Here is a 13,520-nt window from a genome sequence, read left to right as displayed (position 1 = left end):
CCTACAACAACTTCATGCATTTATCTTTAAGGCATTTATTTGTAAACCACCGCTAGGCCTTTGTACTTAATCCAAAGGCAAAAGCTCCAGTATCTCCAGGAGATATTTGCAATCCCACCGCAAAATGGAGTCCTGTACGTGGTGGGGGTTTGCACGTAGGTTAGGACTGGACCCGTGGGTCAGACTGAAGTTTAGCCCTGCCTCATTGTCTGGGAACATGGAGCAGATGCCGAGAGAAAAAGTCTAAGGACAAGGCAAGAGCGCTCTGATAGTGCCCTCTGCACCGTTCTGATTCATGGCAATCGATGGCTTAGGGACTTCCCACGCTAGAGGTTGTGTTGCCTCTTGGTATTTAATGTCCGTGTCTCTAATCCCTATTTAAACACTGTGCTTAGTAACATTTGTCTATGTGGTGGCTCACAAAGCCTTCTGTAAGTGGCTTTTTTATTTTCATTAGCAAAATATTTTTGGGTTCCATAAAATGTTTTCCTTAAAACAACAAACAGAATAAATCTTGGTAATCTATCAAATTTAGCGCTGTAAAAATCATAGCAATTTCCAAGCCAACCCTATTGTCTCGGCTACGGCTCAGACTCTTTGACAGCTTCCCTGAGCAATGGGAGTTTCCTGGGGTGCAGGGATCTCCGGGGGAAACTGTGCATGTCCTGAGACTGTAACTTCTCCATGCAGCAGTGGAAAACCTCCCCAGGAGTGGAATCACTCCAACAGCATTTTGCCAGAATTTTTCCAAGAAAACTGATTTTTCCAGGTGCTGTTTGTATGTCCTCAACTGAAGGTGCTGTCATTATTTGCCATGTTTTGTGTGTTCCCTGGGTGGCCGTGGTGCTCACCGCACTGTCTAGGGGCTGACATGCTCAAGGGTTTTGCCCGCGGAACCTTACAGACAGTCACTGCATCGTGGTGCTCACATCTCCTCTTTGTGCTGTGGAGAGGAAAGATCCAGCCCTGGGGGACTGTGTCTGCCCCTCTGCACCTCCTGGTGTCTCCTGTACGGGGATGTCCTTAGGGGGAGACAAAAACCTTTTCTGCTGCGTGCATGCCCCAGACAGCTCTTTACAGCTGCTCTTCATCCTGGGAATTATTTTTCCAGGCTGGGATTAATTCCTCCTTGATGCATCAGGTTGTATTTCTCCCCTAAGCAAAATGTTACCCTCTGGTTTTGACTCTTCCCCCTGCATCTTTTTTCTCCCTTAAAGCAATCTTATTTCCAGGGTGAATTTTTGGAAGCTCCTCCACTGCTTTCATTTCTCTGCTAATAACATTGAATAAACCTGACCTTCACCGCAGCCAAAATCTCTGCACACCTCCTCTACCTTTCCCTGTGGCTCTGCATACTTGGCACCACACTCCCCATGGCTGCAGGTCTGTGGTCTCCATCTGAGCGCCTGGTTGGGCTTGTCCCATAGTTGGAAACTGGGCTCCAGCCTCAAAGGCTGCCCGCGGAGGTCGGCATCTCTTCCCAAGGCTGGGAACCGGGGCTGTGCCCGGGGTGCAGCTCTGCTCATCCGGCTGAGACCGACGGGATTTGAGGCTGCTCAGGCGTCCTCTGCATCTGTCCGTCGGTCCGTCCATCCGCAGGCGGGAGGTTGGCTCTGTCAGGGGCTCGGATGCAGAGCGGAGCCGGAAACTCTGCTCTGAGCGCTTGGGCAAGAGCCTGTTTTAGAAAGTTGCCTGGGTGCCTTGGCAGCGGCGGTTGTTTTCCAACCCGAAGCAAGCCATCAGGGCAACAGATGATGTTTACTTCATGTGACATAATACTCAAGTCAAATATTATTTAATAGTGCTTTCTTTCATGTCCTGACAACTCTGAAAGTGCCTCTGTATGACAAAAAGCTGTCGAACAACTTTTTGCAGCTTTGTCTTGTTTTGTGTGCGGAGTGAATATTTGTCTTTTCTTTGGCCAAGTCAGACTGATCCCAGAAGAGCTACATCAGGTCAGACTGAAGCCATTTGCCTTCGGTTTTACTAGCACAAGTTTATCACGTCCCACAAAGGAGGCTGGAAAAAGGCTCCGGTGGGTTTTGGACTGAATTTAAGGTCAGCTAGAGCACTCAGTGAAATGGGAGGGATTAATAAAAATGTCAGCAATGGATGACAGGAAAAAAAGCTCAGATTATGACCCAAAAAAGCATCGGTGCTTCCCAGCTTCATTCAGGTGTTTGGGCTCAGGGCCCTGCTCCTACCAACATCCTTTGCTGGGCACCGCTGCCCTCATGCCATGTTGGGACTTTAAATATGTAGACGAGCACTGCTGACACCCTGTACCTGGGAAGGGACACTGACTCCTCCAGTGTGCCCAGCTTTGAGCCAGCCAGTGACGGGTGAGGGTTTCGGAGGCTGCCCAAGCCTCTTCTTGCTTTGCTCAGTCCTTGAGCGAAGGGGATTCTGCCCAGTGGGCTCCTGCCAGCCTTTTTGTCTCTGTGAAATAATATGATGAAGCTTTTGTGGATCTGTCTGAGGCTCAGCAAGCTGCAAATGAGACACGTGATAATTATAACCAAGCACTGTCTTTGGGACCAACCCCAAACAGTGTCCTCACATCCAGGTAGGAGCACATTGAAGTGGTGATGTTCAGAGACACCATCACTTTCTTGCAGCAGTGGCTGATTTATTAACCTCCTGTAAACCTAATTTCACAAGCAAATTACACATTTTAGGGGCATGACCTGATTTCTTACAGTATCACAAGCTGACTGAATTTTAAGAGCCTTTTCTGGTAAAGCTTTGTGGATCCAACAAACCAAGTGCCCTTACAGTGTTGTAGCCATGATGTACCATTTTGTTTTTACAGCATGCTTAGACGTATTTTATTGTCATGTCCACTGCAGAAAGTAAATACTATCTGTCTTGCTGAAGATCTTGATCTTTGGAGATAGTATTTCAGATGACTGAAGCAGACAGAAGGAAATGTGGCTATTCTCCTACAACAGGCTTTCTCTTCTGGAGTCAACAACTCTCCCATGAATAAAGTAGAAATATCCAAAGATTTTGTTAAAACTTTAGCTGATGAGAGAAAGTATTACTGGTGGCATGCGTTTTAGCAGCACCCAGAGGACCTGGCTGAGCTCAGGCTCTCTGCCCTGCACCAGGTGCTCTCCAACCCCGAGCTGGTTTTGGAGAGGTAAAATCTGTGTGAGAAAGGCAGTGTCCTACTTTCCATTTGGTCTTTAGCAGAGGAGTCAGTGGATCTGAAATTACTTGGAGAGGTTGGTGTTCGCCATGTGTTTTGAGATTGCAGGGGTAAAGACATCAAGGATGACTGGAGGGCACATCTTGGATTGAGGGTTGTGTTTAGGGTGTTTACAGGCTGTGCTGAGTGTTGCAAAGCATTTGGACCAAATTTGTGTTGGTCCTGATTTAGCAGCGAAGGATTGGTAACTCCTGTGTGAAGAGCGAAGCTTTTCCCCTTCGCTACAACTGGCTGCAATACTGATGGGAGAAGTCCAAAATGCTGGTGATGGCTGAATGCCACAAAAATGTCATGAATATTCATCGAGATTTTACATGAATTTTCCTGAGCTCTGATCACACCCTTTGTATCCACTTTTCACGCATACTCAGTCCATCAGGTTTTACTGGCAGCAGCATGCAAGCATTGAAGCCAGGATGTCACTGGCATGAGTATTTGTAGAAATGGAACTTTACATTCCCATGCGGGGGGGAAAAAAAAGGCAGAAGAAAAAGAAAGAAAAAATTGCTATGGGAAATATTCAGGGCATTGTTTAATAACAGCTGGCAGAAAAATTGGGCTCTTGGATTTGAAGTTGACTTCATTATGGGCTTGGATGCTGGGGTGCCAAGCACAAGAAGGCCAATAGCCACCAGGACCAAGTAATACTTAGTTCAGTCTTTGCAAATCAGCATCACTGTGCTGGTTATGGTGGGTTGTCTCTGTGTTTTAATTCCCCACATAAAACTTTCCTCTGGACATCCTAAGCACAACCCTCTGAGCAAATTCTCAGAATTAAAAACATCCAGGAGCATTGCATATGTGCAACCATTAAATCAGTTTTAAAGTTGCAAAGAATTATCTGTGTGCTCTTGAGTCCCATCAAGTCCTCTTTGTTTTCTTCAGCGGTGACTGTGTGTGGTAGTCTGGGAATACAAACTCCAACCTATTAAGTAGCCTTTGCTAGGAGTATTGGACCGATAAAGCCTACTTTATCATAATAAAGTTGCGCTTACAGCCGATATAGATCTGAAGCCACTAATGCTGATGTGTTTGGAAGCAAGATGTTTGGTCTGTTTTATGGGTTTTATTGTTTTAAGATGATTGATGTTGCAAAAGGCTTTATCATGCTGTCAGCAATAAATGGAGAAAGGACACAACACGTCCAGAGTCGTGGAGCTGGTAGCTCAGCCTGGGTCTCCTGACTTGCAGCTGCGCGCCTCCTCTGCTCGGCCACCCTGTCTTCTCCAAAGTACTGGACTATTGTCAAATGCTCCACCGTGTCCCAGCTCATCAGCGAGCCAACAGCCCGCAGGAAGGAGAGGGATGTCTATCAGCAACTCTGGTGGGCTCTGCTTTAAGAGCTTCGAACCTTGTGGGATTTTCAAACGGAGTATTTTCAAACCCAGACAGTATCCCAGGCTCCACTTGGGGCTTCTGCAGACACGTTGTAGCCGATTTGACTTAACATTTAGATTGGAGACAGACGGCGCAGTTTAATCCAGAAAAGATGGAGACAGAAGCTTTTAAAAAAGGACTGTTTATGAAAGCTCCCTCTCCACTTCAATGTCAGGAGGGGCATTTTAAGAAGAGGGAAGGTTGGGTATCTCTCACTGCTCCTCCCTTCCATCATTCCCAACAGGGTGCAAGTCACCCTCCCAGCCACGCACGCACGGGAGGACCTGGTGCCTGGTGTGCCCGTTCCCCAGGAGCCCGGTTTTGGCAGAGCCACCCCTGCTGCCCTGGCACGCAAAGCCCCGTGTCCAGCCAGCAGTGAGGGGCTTCTCTTGCTTTACTTGCTCCCTGCCTGCTTTTATAGGGCAGCATTTTTCTGCCACTTTTGGCTGCGAGACAAGCTTTGTCTGAACAAGCAGGAGGGAGTCTTTTTTGGCAGCTCCCCGTCTCCTCTGTTGTTTCCCCTGGTGTTTTGGCTCTTTCTCCCCTCTCTGTTTATTCCCTCGGGAGCCCAGACACTTGCAGAGCTGTTGAGACTCCGGCGAGGGTGCAGCAGTCACAAACATGCAATCACATTTCACTTTGCAGAGGGAGAAAAAGAGCAGATGCTGGGTGCAGGGAGCTGCTCCGGGTTCGGTGTTACTGGTACAGAGTCAGACCTGTGTTGGCACCATGTGGGCCACAACTCAGGTTGCTTTAGATGCCACCAGCAGTGGAGAGCACTGTGTCAACCACTCACAGAGCCAGCCAGGACAGGCCGGGTCAGTGGGATGAAGCTCAGCAACAAATTGCCGTCATCTTCTCCCTTGGAAAACTGCAGGGCTAGCGTGGAAAACCTTTGGAAACCTTCCTATCCTACAAGTCTGGGATGAATAATGACAGCTAAAAACCTCTGGTTTTCTAAAAGGAGCTTTTCTGGCATTTGAAAGAGATTTTATGAACTCTTTTGTGGTGGTAAGAGACTGGATTCAGAGGTCTTTCCCAGTTCTGCATCCTCAAATCCAACGGTTGTAACTTTAACATTGATTTTACCCAGGGAGTCTCGTGTCCTTTGTTAAAAAGAAGCCCAAGTTTGGTAATGACAATAGTTTTTTCTCACCTTAGCATTGCCTGTTTGGGGAATGGTGCCGACATGACTGTCTCTGATTTATCTGATTTATTTATGAGTGCCTGTTGGTGGTGCTGAGGTGATGAGGCCAGCAGCCTCCACAGAGGACCAGAGGACTCAAAGCCTCCTCACCAGGTGTGCAGGAGCCTGCATCCAGCCTCAACAGCTTTGCCATCTATTGGTGCGTCACAGGGATGGCTTTGAACCTTGGTTTTATCTGCTGGACCTGCCGGCTTATCTGGCACAGAGACCTCCATGGTCCTCCATGGGGAGCATTTGTTATGGGGCCCAGTCGACTCGGATGTCTGACCCCGCATCTGGCAGGATGAGTGATGGCGGGGAGGACCAGTTCCCCTTCCCTGAGCCTCTCCCAAGTGAGGCAGAAAACGCAGAGAGCGGCTTTCAGCACGGTCCAGCTCCTCGCGGGATGGCCGGCAGGGAGGTTTGTCTTCTCGACAAACCACCTCCGAGCGTTTCCTACGCGCCGCATGGGTCTGGGCTTGAGTCGCTGTGCTTTGAAGAGTGGGACCACACAGAAAGTCCAGCCGTCCAACGAGGGACGCTGCTAATTGTCTGTGTCTGCTCGGGTGTCTGGCTACCACTTGGCAGGAGCCACCCGTGCACGCTGAGCAAGGTGGACTGCAAAAACACAGCCCAGGCATCCGCGGCAAGGGCAAGCGGGTTGTTTGCGGCAACTCATGCTGTAAATTGCTCTATAAATAGCCGAGGAATTACCTTTCTATTTCTTTCAGGAAGATGCGCTTAACTAAACAGAGAGCAGCACGGAGGGATTGCTTTGTTTGTTGATACAGTTGGTCTCCATGCAGTACACGGGCTCTGCCAGGTTGGAAACCCTATCAATATTTTGGTGACATGGAGTTACTAAGCTACTGTCAAACCTCACTGAGAAAGCGAGCAGATTACCTCCCTGGACGCAGCTCGCTTGCTTAACTCGCAGCTCATCATTTCGAGCCCGTTTTTACATTTTATGGCAACGTTGTGCAATGTCGTTATCTAGTCCTACTTCGCTTCAGAGACGGTTGAGATCAGGGCGCTCTTCCCTTCCTCCTGGAGATGCTGAGCCGATAATGCTCCTCCCTACAACGCCCACGGCAGGAGGTGGAACCGGGATGCTGGAGGAGCCTTTTCTTTAGGAAACCCGTCCCCAGTCCAACGCGGCTCCCCATCCCAGCTGCGGTCATTCCACTGGGGTGGCTTTGCACAAGGCAGGCGAGGCGGGCTTGGCCAAGGGTTGTTTTGTTTGTTCTCCTCTCCGTGCTTTGACTCGGAGCCTTGGCAATCCCTGAGAAAATGCCTTGGGGTTAGAAAAGTCTGAAAATGTGTTTGTTTCAAATACTTGGCTGGGGTTTTTTTAGGCAAGGTTCCCAGCACAGGTGTGAACTTTTTTGGGTGCTGGTTGTAATGCAAACAGTGAAGGAAGCGCTCCCATATTCTGCCTGGATTTCATAACGCTCCAGCTCGCTTTGGGTTTTTTTGACTTGTGGCCCTTGGCACTGTTAGTTTTATTCCTTATTTATTCATTTATTACTTAAAAAACACTCTCCCTTCCCTGCCTCCCTCCCAGTCCTGAGCCATGTTTGGATGCAGATGGGGCACGAGGAGAAATTGTGGTCCCTTGGTGGCTTCGGCCCCACGCAGGGACACTGTGTGGGGCCTCCATCCTCCGGGGATCTCTCGCCCCAGAGCTATTAGGCCAGGTCCAGCCCTTGCGGGACTAGGGCAACTAATACAAGAGGGAAAGGTGGGTTTTTTTCATCTCTGCTGGAAAAAGGATAATTCACTGAACTCCCAAGCTGGCGTTTTGCCTGAATCAACGCTGGGCGCGCAGGATGGATTTCTCTTTTAAAGACGGGGCAAAAGCGTACCTTGTTTGCTTTACCTTTTTTCCCCTCCCCCTAGTTTGACGGAGCAATTGAAGGCCTTGTTGAAATAGGACTTTAAAAGTCAGACAAGCATTTTCTTGACATGCAAGGGGTCTGTGGCGTTCCTGTCAAAACACGGCTCAAGTGAAGGGACGTGGTGCTCGGAGTTAACTTCGTGTTTCTTTAGAAAATAATAGCGTAAAAAAACCCCAACAACCCAATACAAGTTTTGGCAGCAGAGCAAATGGACATAAACAAGCAGAAAATGAGAAGGTTTGTAATCCTTAAAGGATCAAGTCTGCTGGGGTTGCTGCAGGCGAGGAAACCAAAGAGGGTGGGAGGATCTCAGGGGAGCTTGTGATGCCTTTGAGAAAGGACCTGTGTGATATACGGACTGGTGACATAAGGACATATAAGGTGCTCAGGGGGGCAGGAGCTCTTGCTTCTTGTATTTCATTTATTAATGAGAATATTTCCATAATTAAACAAATAGTCTGGGGAGAGTAGCAGTGAGTCCCAGGTTTTCTCCAACCATAACTATTCTTGCAGTCTCCTTTGCTCTGTTGCTCCCCCGCTTCGCAGTGGTAGAAACACCCCAGCAAATGCCGTGGCCCAGGGAAATCGGCAGCTTGCTCTCCCCACAGCTCCAGTATTCAGGCACACTTTCAGGCAAGCACTTGGTCTCCTGAGCAGCTTCATTGCCTGGAGGAAGTTTTTGCTGGTTCGGTGGGAGCGTTTCCCCACCTTAAGGCTGGGATTAGGCCTGAGTGCTCTCCTGGTGATGGGCTTGGTTACACAAGGTTGTCAATTTTGCCACAGAAATTAATGAGGTTAAAGCAAACCAGCAAAGCCAATCAAGCTACCTCGAAGAATGCCCTTTCACTATTTTTAAAAGTGAGGATAAAATCCAAAAGGTCCATATTAACTCAATGCCAGTATCTATTTCTCCCTGTCTTTGTGCCGATTAGATCTAAGACAAGACCCTGGTTCTGCTCCTGTGGGCAGGACTGTCCCTTTAAAGAGTTGTATGAAAGACGTCATTTTCTTGGCATAGTTTTGATCCTCCTTTTGTCCTTATTCATTTAGTCCAATCTGAAATACTGGGAAATACTGTAGATGTAGTGCTGAGGGACATGGTTTGGTGGTAACTTGGCAGTGCTAGGTTAACGGTTGGACTTGATGATCTTAAAGGTGCCTTCCAACCAAAATGATTCTATGATTCTATGATTTTACAATTCCATGAAAAAAACCTGAACCCTCAAAGCCTGCAAAGCATTCCCGTGTCCACTGAGCTCTAGAGGATCTCTAGCTGTTGGCTGTCTGCTTAGTTTGCTTTTCTAAGGCCCCACTGAAGACACCGGTAGATATTTTGATTTGACAAGAAAAAATTCTCTAATTTTAATAAAATAAGTGAGAGTGAGCATCTGGGGATGCTGCAACCCTTGGTGTATTGCAAGCTCTGGTGCAATAGTGCCGGCCTCTGCCCCGCAGCCCTCCCACCCCAAAATTCCTCCTGACTGCTCTGGGATTTGCGGGCTATGGAGGGTCTCGCTGCCTTCCAGTGCGTGGGGTGTGGTGGGAGGGTGGGGAGGGACCTGCTAATCTGCTGGAAAGGAGATTTCCTGGAAAATCTCTAATGCAATCACCATGCCAATACAATGCAAGGCGGGGATCGTGATGGGAACAACGCCCTTCACTGGAATAGTTGAGGGGAGAAGTGCAATATAGCAGCGGCTGTGGCATCCCCCTTTGGCCTCACCCAGGCACAGAGAAGAAGGTATATGGCCAGGGTTAGGTTCAACCTGCTACAGGCTCCTTTAAATCCTCAAAGGTGGATCATGCTTTAATTGCTGCAGGGTCTGTCGCTGCCTCATTACATGGATTTAAGAAACTGAGGCAGCACCAGAAAAATGGCTCAGGTGGGGACAGCCAGCCCCTGGCATGCACCACCTCAGCTTGCCGCCTTCTGCTGGTCTTTGGGGATAAGCTATAGGACTCTTTCCTTCTAAAAATATTTTGAGCTCTTATTAGAGACTCCTTTGAAAGAGAACCAATTATAGCTCTTTGCATCATTTCCTTGCTCAAGCGTGACCCAGAAGTTGTAAGTACTCACATTTGCTATCTGTACTTCATTTCAACTTCAATAATAATCCCTGCTTTTAATTTGGTGCTGATTGATCGTGAAACTGCGTGTAAGCCATATGGCACCATGTTTGCAGTTTTACACCGTTCCCATTTTCCAGCAGTCATATCGAACGATTTACGTAGCCCCAGACATGCTTAAGGGACAGCCAAAGAGTGGCATTTGTTTTGATTATCTTATTAATGCTTTATTCAATCAAGAGAAATCACAGCGAATGCGTAGCAGACCAAATGTGTACAAACAAGACCGCCCAAACTCACATGAGCGCCAGCAGGCGGGCCGGGGGGAGGAGCGTTCGGTAGGGTTTTACACATCTGCTTTCCAAAAATCCAAATGTTACCTTTGTCAACAAGGCCTGAGAAACTCTTACTGAAGGCAAAAGACTTAGTTTGCTTTGACTTGTCCTTTTCTGGGTTTTCCTGAACGTAGCGGGCGCAGCTGGTGAGAGCCATGGGTCGTGCCCAGTGGGCTGGGGTCCACCTCGGGGGCGCGGGAGGAGTGTGGGGATGGGGTGAGCGTGGAGGACTCCCAAATTTCTATCTCACCAGCTTTCAGCCAGCTGTAGCACAGAGGTTTGCTGCCCCAGAGCCTGTGGCATCATGTCAGACCGAGGTGCTGGGTGCCACCTGGGCTCCGGCTGTGAGCAGGGCCACGTGTAGCATCCCACAAGTGCGGGGATGCCGAGCAGGGTCAGCCTGGGGGCTGCTGCATGGACCAGGCTGCGATTCCTGCTTGGCGCAGAGCCGCGCTGCCAGCTGCCCATCACCCGAGCTGTCATTGCAACGCCTGGTTTTGCAATGCTTTATCCAAACCGGGCTGTAGTCTCGAAACTGGGAGGATGCGTTTTGGCCGGCTGCGCTCCAAATCAGGAATTCCAAGTTTCCTCAAAACCTGACAAAGGAGAGAGTCATTTCCCGCAGAACAGATGGAAACGACTACTCCCACAGCTATGGGCTGGGTGTGCAACTGGGCACTTCTAAAATAAAGCTTGTCATTTTTCCTCCCAGTGTGCCTGTGAATGGACAAGCCACAGGTGCTTAATATGCACAGCCTAGATTATTCGAGTTTGAAACATAAAATAAAATGGCAAAGAGGCAGACAAATCATGACAAATACCAATATTCATTGTAATCTCATTCCTGGCAGTGTCTGGAGCCTTTTATGATAGCCAGGCATCTGAGAAAACCAATTCATATTTAAAAGATTAATTTCTTAAAGGTAAACTGCACATTCAAAATGAGAACCAGGTTAAGGGGAGAAATCTGGGCTGGATGCCTCACTCAGGCTGGGGTTGAGGCATATGAATATGATTTCAGCCTGAGGTTTGCAAAGATGTTTTAGGGATATAGTGCTCAGATCCTATTCATTTCAAAAGCTGCTGATCACTCACATCCCTCATGTGGCATTTTCCTTTTGGATAAATGCTGTTTGAATTAGCTAATTATACAAAGATCACTTTCTGTCATAAAGAGCTCCAGGTAGCTAAAAAGGAGAATATATTGCATTCTAACAACTGGAATACCAGTTGTTCATTTAATATTCAGTTTAAAATCTACCAAACTTTAAAGAAAAAAATAATAATCCTATCAGTTTCATACTTTCCCCAGTAAAAACCCATACCTTTGCCAAGGACAATGATTAATTCAATAATGAATTTGCACTTGCTGGCATAAAGTAGGAGCAAACAATTATGTGAGAGTGTTGCTAGTAAAAGCGCAGCAATCTGCTACAAATATTAGAAGTGTCTTCTGTCACACCGGGAAATGGATAGTTACCAATTGTTTTGCCCTGAGGAATGATTTTCTCCCTGACACAGAGTTTCTACCTGATAGCAAATGTAAAATGGAACATATATAAAGTAAACATTTCACATTATTGTATGCGCCGTTTCCTTCTAAAGCCTCACAGTTAAAACACAGAAAGCGAAAACAAAGCATCAGCTTTCCCAGAAGTGCCTTTGCAGTTGCACTTTACCCAGAGCAACTTCCAGTTGGGCGGCAGTGGGGAAGGTTCGACCTGCAGGACACGATGAGTTATAGTCTTTCTAGGAGGCTCTTGAAATCAGGAAAGCTCCAGAAACAGTAAGACCTTCTGAGTTGAATGACCATGATGCCCAGAGAGGGCGATGCTGTGGGGAGCCCCGTGAGCACCGAGTCGAGCAGATGGCCGTCAACTGACAATGGGGGTTTATCTGCAACAAGCAACTGTGCCTGTGATAAAGCAGATGTACATGCTGCTGCCAACGGCCCGTTCTCCTGGTTGGTCGCCTGTCACCACAAGCAGGTACAGGTTTTGCTGAAGGTAGCAATTCCCTGCAACTCTTTTTTCTGTACATGGGTAATTATTTGCAATGCCAGGAGTGACTCCTCTCCCGCCCAGCAGCGTGGACAGGAGACCTCTCCCTCCCTGCCCCCTGCTATTTTTCTTTAAGACAAAGCAAAAACCCAAGCAGGGAATTCGGAGAATGTTTTCTTCTTCCAACTAAGGAAATCTCAGGGGCTTCTTCTAAAACACTGGCGAGTGCCCCGGGCCTGGCTGCAATGTGCAGCATTTCACACCAGCTCAGCCCCGTCACTGGAAAATGTGCCCCAACCTCTTGGGCAGCAGCTGGGGAGCAGCTGGGAGCAGGGTCAGGAGCCAGAGGCAGAGCCAAAGCAAAAAGCAAAGGAGGGTTTCTATATAGGTGGTTTGGTTTTTTTTTGGATGAACATAGAAGGTAAATTTTATGCTTGCGTGTCCTTTTTCCCGCAAGGATGCTCACGGGCAGAGGTGTTGCTCCTCCCCTCCGTATCCTTGAACAAAAAGGGTTTGGGCAGATAAGCGGCCACACAGTCGGCGTTGCAATGAGGCAAGGTATCGCTTTGCCTGGCTTGGCACGTGGTGGAGGACACATCTTGGCACTGGGCTGCTGGGCTGATGCTGTGTCCCGTCCCCTTGTCACTCATAGTGGTCACTGGAGGGAAGCCTGATATTTTCTGCTGGATTTTACCCAAACGCTGTCGGCCTTTTTCACTGACGCGCAGCTCCGAGCTTGGTGTTAGTTTGGTTTTCACGTACAGTGATCAGGAACGGGTGTGGGGTCTCCCGACTGCCACCATATCTGCGGGTTTCTCCCTGGGTGGCCCTGCAGCTCCTGCTGCAGCTTCGCTCCTGGGGCAGCCTGAGCCACCCCAGGAGAAATACAGAGCATCAGCTAAAAAGGTCCAGGGGCTGGTTGAGAACCTCTGACCCTGTCTGTTTAATTAATTTATGGAAAAATAATTTTTTCCTCTTTCTGTAAGAAAATCCAGTATTTCTATATGAAATTTGGAGTGCTGAAGCTGAAGTCCCCCAACATAACGACAGTGGATCTCAGCACAGTGTAAATCTGCAGTAATTTATTTGACTTAAGCCACATGAAAACCAGCAGAATTTAGCTTCTATATAGATTTTTTTTTTTTGCCGTATTAGAGAAGTACAGAAATAGATTTTAATTATTTTTAAAGGAAAAATGGTTAAAATCAGAATTGATTGAAGTATTTGCTTTCTGGTGGGAGCAAGGAGTCTTTTGAGATCTCTTAGGCGAGCTTCAAAAACACCTAAAAGTTGCATGATCGAAGCTTTGTTTTCAATTATTCATTTGTTTTCAATATCTGAAGGTCATACAACAGGCTGGGATGGGGAATGCAGCTGTCATTAAAAATTTACTTACTTTTTGTACTCCAATTAAACTTACAGATAATAGCAGATAAAAACAACCAT

Source organism: Charadrius vociferus, unplaced genomic scaffold, assembly GCF_000708025.1.
Source record: "Charadrius vociferus isolate BGI_N301 unplaced genomic scaffold, ASM70802v2 scaffold324, whole genome shotgun sequence".
Lineage (NCBI taxonomy): Eukaryota > Metazoa > Chordata > Aves > Charadriiformes > Charadriidae > Charadrius > Charadrius vociferus.
This window is presented reverse-complemented; position numbering follows the sequence as displayed.